This window comes from Chrysochloris asiatica, unplaced genomic scaffold (assembly GCF_000296735.1).
Source record: "Chrysochloris asiatica unplaced genomic scaffold, ChrAsi1.0 scaffold00015, whole genome shotgun sequence".
NCBI lineage: Eukaryota > Metazoa > Chordata > Mammalia > Afrosoricida > Chrysochloridae > Chrysochloris > Chrysochloris asiatica.
The window spans coordinates 1,068,885-1,075,393 of NW_006408533.1; the positions used below are offsets into that span (position 1 = coordinate 1,068,885).

At 41.0% G+C, this 6,509-nt stretch overlaps 1 protein-coding gene across 1 annotated transcript in view; it reads left to right on the forward strand.

Moving 5' to 3' along the window:
• LAMA3 (laminin, alpha 3) overlaps positions 1-6,509 on the forward strand; it is a 368,228-nt gene that overhangs the window by 259,399 nt on the left and 102,320 nt on the right. The window lies entirely within an intron of this gene.

A 6,509-nucleotide genomic window follows, 5' to 3' on the forward strand; every position in this document is an offset into this window, starting at 1 on the left:
TGTCAGGAGGGACCAGTCGCTGGAGAAGGATATCATGTTTGGCAAGGAGGAGGGTCAGAGAAAAAGAGGAAGACCCCCAATGAGATGGATTGGCCAAGTGCCAGCATCAGTGGGCTCAAGCGTGGCAACAATAGTGAGGTTGGCCCAGGATCAGGCAGTGTTTCATACTGCTATGCATAAGGTCACTATGAGTCAGTACCAACTCAATGGCACCTAACAACATCAACTCCTGTGTTTCAGTTAATTGCCTTTGTCTTAAAAACCCCATGAGATTGTAGATGCTACCACGTAGCGACCTACAGGCTTAGGCCTCTGTCAAGTGTCTTGGACCCATTGAATTTCTGACAAATGCTTTGTTGTTGTTGTTAGGTACCATCAAGTTAGTGCCGATTCATAGAGACCCTGTGTACAACAGAACAAACACTGCCCAGTTCTGGGCCAACCTCACGATTGTTGCCACACTTGAACCCATTGATGCTGCCACTTAGCCAATCCATCTCTCTGGGGATCTTCCTCTTTTTCTCTGACCCTTCCTCTTTTTCTCTGACCCATGGCACATCACCACCACTACCACCTTACCAAACATGATATCCTTCTGCAGTGACTGGTCCCTCCTGACAATATGTCCGAAGTATGAGAGACGAAGTTTGGTCATCCTGGCCTCCAAGCAGCACTCTGGCTGCACTTCTTCCAACACAGATCTGTTTGTTCAATTGGCAGTCCCTGGTACTTTCACTATTCTCCTGCAACACCACAACTCAAATGCGTCAGTTCTTCTACGAGCTTCCTTATTCACTGTCCAGCTTTTGCACGCATATGAGATTATTAAAAATACCATGGCTTGGGTCAGGCACATCTTAGTCCTCAAGCTGACATCTTTGCTCTTCAACACTTTAAAAAGGTCTTGTGGAGCAGATTTGCCTAATGCAATGCATTGTTTGATTTCTTGACTGCTGCTTCCATGAGTATTGATGGTTGATCCAAGAAGAATGAAGTCCTTAACAACTTCCATATCAATATCAATATTTGGAAGTGGTTCATCTCTCTTTCTTCCTAGTTTTTCTTCATCTAGAAGTTCATCTGAAACCTGTCTACTGTAGGTGGTGACCCTGTTGATATTTAAAATACCCGCGGCATAGCTTCCAGAATTACAGTAACTCACAAGCCACCACAGTACGACAAACTGATGGACAAGTGGTGGGACAAATGCTTTAGATGGATAGAAATTCATGAAAATACAAAATCACAAGAAATGAGTACTATAGGTAAATAAAGGAAAACATACCAAATCACCTATCACCCGTGTGTTAGGTTGTCGTACTGTGGTGACTGTCAGGATGTGACGATGATGAAAGCTATGTCACCAGTGTTTCAAACACCAGTAGGTTTCAGTGGAGACAGACTAGAAAGAGAAACCTGGTGCTCTACTTCTGAAAATTAGCCAATGAAAACTCTACGGGTCACAACACAATGAGTGATGGAAAACAAGCCCCGTAGCTAGGCTGACATTCAGTGTGCATGGTGGCTGCATCAATGACTGTGAAGATGGTACCAGAAGAACAGTGTTTCATTGTGTTGTCCATGAGTCACCAGTACTTGAAGCTGACTTGACAGCAACTAACCACACAGCAACAGCATCAAATCAGAAAACATTTCATACCTACTTGATTGTAACTATTAACCAATACAAATTGTATTCTGTTTGTATTGTTAAAATGATCCAATATTCAAGGTGAATAAGACCATGAATGCTACCTGAAGCTCAGACATAATTGAGCATTTCGGTATGCCTTATGTTATGTCTTATGTCTATATGGTAACACTTAGCTGTTAAGATGTGAGCACACAAGCCTTCTTACAGGAGCTGATTATGCAGTTAAAGAGAACGAGTGAACTTCTAATTTGTGGAACTCTTCTTGGTTTGCCACTAATAATTCTGAATCCTTATTTTTTCTGTGCTGGTGTAACACCATAGGATAAGCACTCAACCCCAAGGTCGGCTTGAACGACAAGGTTTGACCTAACAGGCCGCTCCTTGGAAACCCTATATAGGGTCAGTATGAGTCAGAACTAATTCATTCAACAGCACTTAGCAACAACACCAACAACAGTTGAGACATCAGGACCAGCTGGATGTAAAAGATTGTGGTAAAAGTTATGCTGATTGTTTTGCCAGAAGAGCCCACTGCTTGGGAAAAGAACCAATTCTGATTGGAAACAAAACCTGACTTGTGTGTTTGAAATTGAGTTGCAGATTAATAGGCTAATTAATAAACAAGGAATTTTTAAGGGGCCCAAGGTAAACACAAATAAAATCTTTCCAAATTCCCAAAAGGAAGAATGATCAGTTACAAGCAGAGCCTGTGATTTGTGGGTGACGCTGTTTAACAAAAACATCAGTATTTATTGGTGCGTAAAAATGTCCAGTGTGTCACATTTTCTAGTTTCTGGTTCCACATCCTAGGCTGGAGTCTCTAATCTGAAAAATAAAGGTGTTTCCCTTCTGTTTCTCACCACCCTTCTGGGGGCTGTCAGTTGATACTGGTTGGAACTGCTTTGTTTGGACTGCCTTCTTCCTATTCACCTACACTGAGCTGATGGGAATCATCTGTAGAGTCCTTGAACCCATTCAGAACCAAGGATGGTGGTGGTGATGTGCCATCCAGTCAGTCCCAACTTCAGAAACCCTGTATAGGGCATCCGAGGCTGTAAATCTTCACAGGAGCACAACGCCTCACCTTTCTCCCTTAGAGTGGCTGGTGGATTCGAACTGTTGACCTTGAAGTTAGCAGCCCGATGTATAACTCACTATGCTACCAGGACTCCTAGAACCTAGATAGGGAAACTCTAATCTTTGGCATTTATCACCTCTGGAGGGATGTATTTCGGGCTTTCATGGTTTATCATAAGAGTTTCAATTCCTGTTGAAAGTGCTGTCCCGTTGTAAAGCTTGCTGTGCCATAAGCAAGTCCTCAGCATAGATGTGCCTTGACTATCTTACCTGCCTGGGTCAGAGGGGCTATTCATGTTCTCTGAAAATCCTGCAGCAGAAGTTTGTCAGTTTCCCACTAGGGACAGCTTTTCTTCTTTCTTTACTGTGTTATCTCCTTTTCAAAAATATACTTCCCACATATTCTTTTGCACATTTTCTAATCCCATTTTCTTACCCTTTCCACTAAATTTTCTTCCCTTCTCACATTTTTACAAACAACTATTATCTAATCATCAGAACATTAAGCATCTTTCTTAATTCTAATTTGTGTGCTTTCCATACGATCACTTTGTGTTTTCTCTGGCATGGTTTTCTTTTATCTGGTTCTTCTAGATTTTGCCTACATTCAGATGCATACAATATTGTTGTTGTTAAGTGCTGTCAAATCATTTCCAATGCATAGCATCCTGGTAAAAGGCTTCCGAAGAGCAGCTGGTAAGTTTGAACTGTCGACCTTGCAGTCCAATGCTTATCCAACAGCGTTACACAAAATAGTTAAGCTCAAAATGTATGGGTTTAAAATTTTCACAATAAGGTGAATGAATAATAAAATAGTAACAATAAAAAGTAGAAAATGTTGATACCTACTATGACGTGGGGAATCCTAGTGTGGCACTGTGGGTTAATGCAATGGACTGCAAACTGTGGCATGGGTGGGAACACAGTGGCTCTGTAGGATAAGTGCTGGACTGCAAACCACAAGGTCAGCAGTGCAAGCCTACCATCCAATTTGCAGGAGAAAGAAGAGGCTTTCAGCTCCACAAAGATGTACAACCTGGGAAACTCTATACAAAGTCGCTATAAGTTGGAACCGACTCGGAAGCACTTAACAACAATGTGACATGGATAAACCTCAAAACATTATGCTGAGCTGTAGAAGTAAGATTCAAAAGACCAACTATTATATGAATCTATTTATATGAAGAGGGGTGATGTTGGCAAAAAAAAAGTGGAGTAAGAACCTTTGGAAAACTTCTCCTCCGTAATAGCCAAAGAATTGTCAAAGTCAATTTTTTTCAGAACTCTGGCAGTTGACTTAAGGTACAGAAATCTTTGAGCATTTATTTAAGAAAAATGGCTAGATCGCAATAAGAAGCGTGAGCTCTGTGGTGTTAGAACCCTTGTCCTGCTACCCTCCTGCATGCTTCAGCACCGCAGTAGCCTGAAATCGTCATCCACAGACACATGAAATCAGCAGCCTGACAGTCCCCAGAAGGGGCAGGGTGGGGCTGGACTCCTTCTAAGGCTCAGTGAACGGTCATCTGACCAGTCAGCAAATTTCCTGGAAGACCATTTGCAAGATTGTCTTTATTTGGTCTGACTCACTGTTCTTCCAGTACAAAAAGCCTTTTCCTTGAGGATATTTGTTGAAACCATTCAGAGGCATCCATTTATTTTCATGGCTGCCTGAGGTGATGAATTAATAGTTGGGGAAATCAAGAGGCTAAACAAAACACTCAAAAAGAAAAGCTGGGGGCTAAGAAAATCATGCCAAACCCTCTGTGTTACAGAGTAGAACTACTTCAGAGGGTTTTCTCGACTGCCATTTTTATGGAAGCAGATCTTCAAGCTTTTCTTTCACTGTGCCAGTACGTGGGTTTGAACTGTTAACTTTTAGCTTAGCAGTCACGCTGCAATCCATTAGTGCCACCCAAGACCTAAGAGTTTCTAAGAGCTTTGAAATGCCTCACTATATTCCTATGACTATAGAAGAAGGCTTTGCATGCCTGGTCTGTGCACACACCTAGGGCTGTGGGCACTTTTAGGAAAGACTCAAGAATGGCCTAAGTGCTAGCATCTGGTTAGCCTTGTGGCTTTGTGTAAGCTGGATTGAAAGGGAAGTCAGAGTTTGTTAACTACTTGACTAATTATTGAAGAGGTTCCCCAACATGCACACAGAGATTGTCAGCAAAGACTAGGGTCAAAACCGACTGGACAGCACTTAAGAAGAACAACAATAACAAATGTAGGAAAGACTGAAGTTGTCAAAGACTTCATTTTGCTTAGATCTACTATCAACACTCATGGAAATACCAGTTACGAAATCAAAAGACATACTGTATTAGGCAAATCTTGCTGCACAAGACCTCTTCAAAGTGTTCAAGAGCAAAGATGTCAGTTTGAACACTAAGGTGCGCCTGACCTAAGCCATGGTATTTTCAGTAGCCTCATCTGTATGTCAAAATTGAACAATACATAAAGAAGACTATAGAAGAGTTGATACATTTGAGTTATGGCGTTGAAGAAGAATATTGAAAGTAACCATGGATTGCCCGAAGAACAAACAAATCTGTGTTGGAAGAAGTACAGCCAGAATGCTCCTTAGAAGCCAGGATGGCGAGATTTCATTTCTCATACCTTGAACATATTATCAGAAGGGACCAGTCCTTATAGAAGGACATCATGCTTGGTAAAGTAGCATTTTTGTGAAAAAAGAGGAAGACCTCCAACAAAGTTGACTGGCACAGTGGCAGCAGCAATGGACTCGTGTAACAACAATTGTGAGGATGGCGCAGGACTAGGCAGTGTTTCATTCTGTTGTATGTAGGTCAACTCGACAGCCCCTACAACAGAAACATGAGAACAGTGTCTCACCAAATAGCAAATATCAACTACGATATTGTTGTTGTTGTTAAGTGCCATTGAGTCAGTTCTGACCCATAGGAAGTTTGAAAAACAAAGAGCCAAATAGATATTTTGGAATGGAAATATACAATATGAAAACATTTTAAAATCACTAGACGAGCTCAACAGCACATTTGGACAGTTGAAGGAAGAATCAACAAATCTGAAAACAGATCAATTGAGATAATCCAAGGCATAGAAAGAAAAAAGAATGAAGAAAAATGAACAGAGCCACATAGACTGGTGGGAAACCATCAAGTTTACCAGCAAATACGTAATAGAAGTAATGAGAAGATAGAGAGGAAGACAGAAAACAAGGAGCAGAAAAGTATTTGAAGAAATAATGGCCCCAAACTTTCCAAATTTGATGAAAAACATTTTACTTCATGGAACTCAATGAATTCCAAGTAGGATAAATGAAAAATGATCCACATAGACATATTATAACACAGACATGTTAAGACAAAGACATAATCTTGAAAGTAGCTAAAGAGAAGCATACTATCATATACATGTGATCCTCAATAACACTGTTGTTGTTATTCCTAAGTACCATCGAGTTGGTTCATAGGGACCTTGTATAGGGTTTCTGAGGAGTAGCTGGTGAATTTAAACTACTGACCTTGTGGTTCGCAGTCCAGTGCTGATCCTACAGTGCCACACTAGAAGTCCTCAATAAGATTAGCAGTCAATTAGTCATCAAAAGACATGGAAGCCAGAAGCCAGTGGGAAGATATATTCAAAGTGCTGCACATTGCCAACCAAGAATTCTACCTCTGGCAAAACTGTCGTTCAAAAATGAAGGAGAGAACAAGAAATACAAACCACAACACAAGAAGATATATGCACACCAATGTTCACAGCAGCACTATTTACAATAGCAAAAAATGGA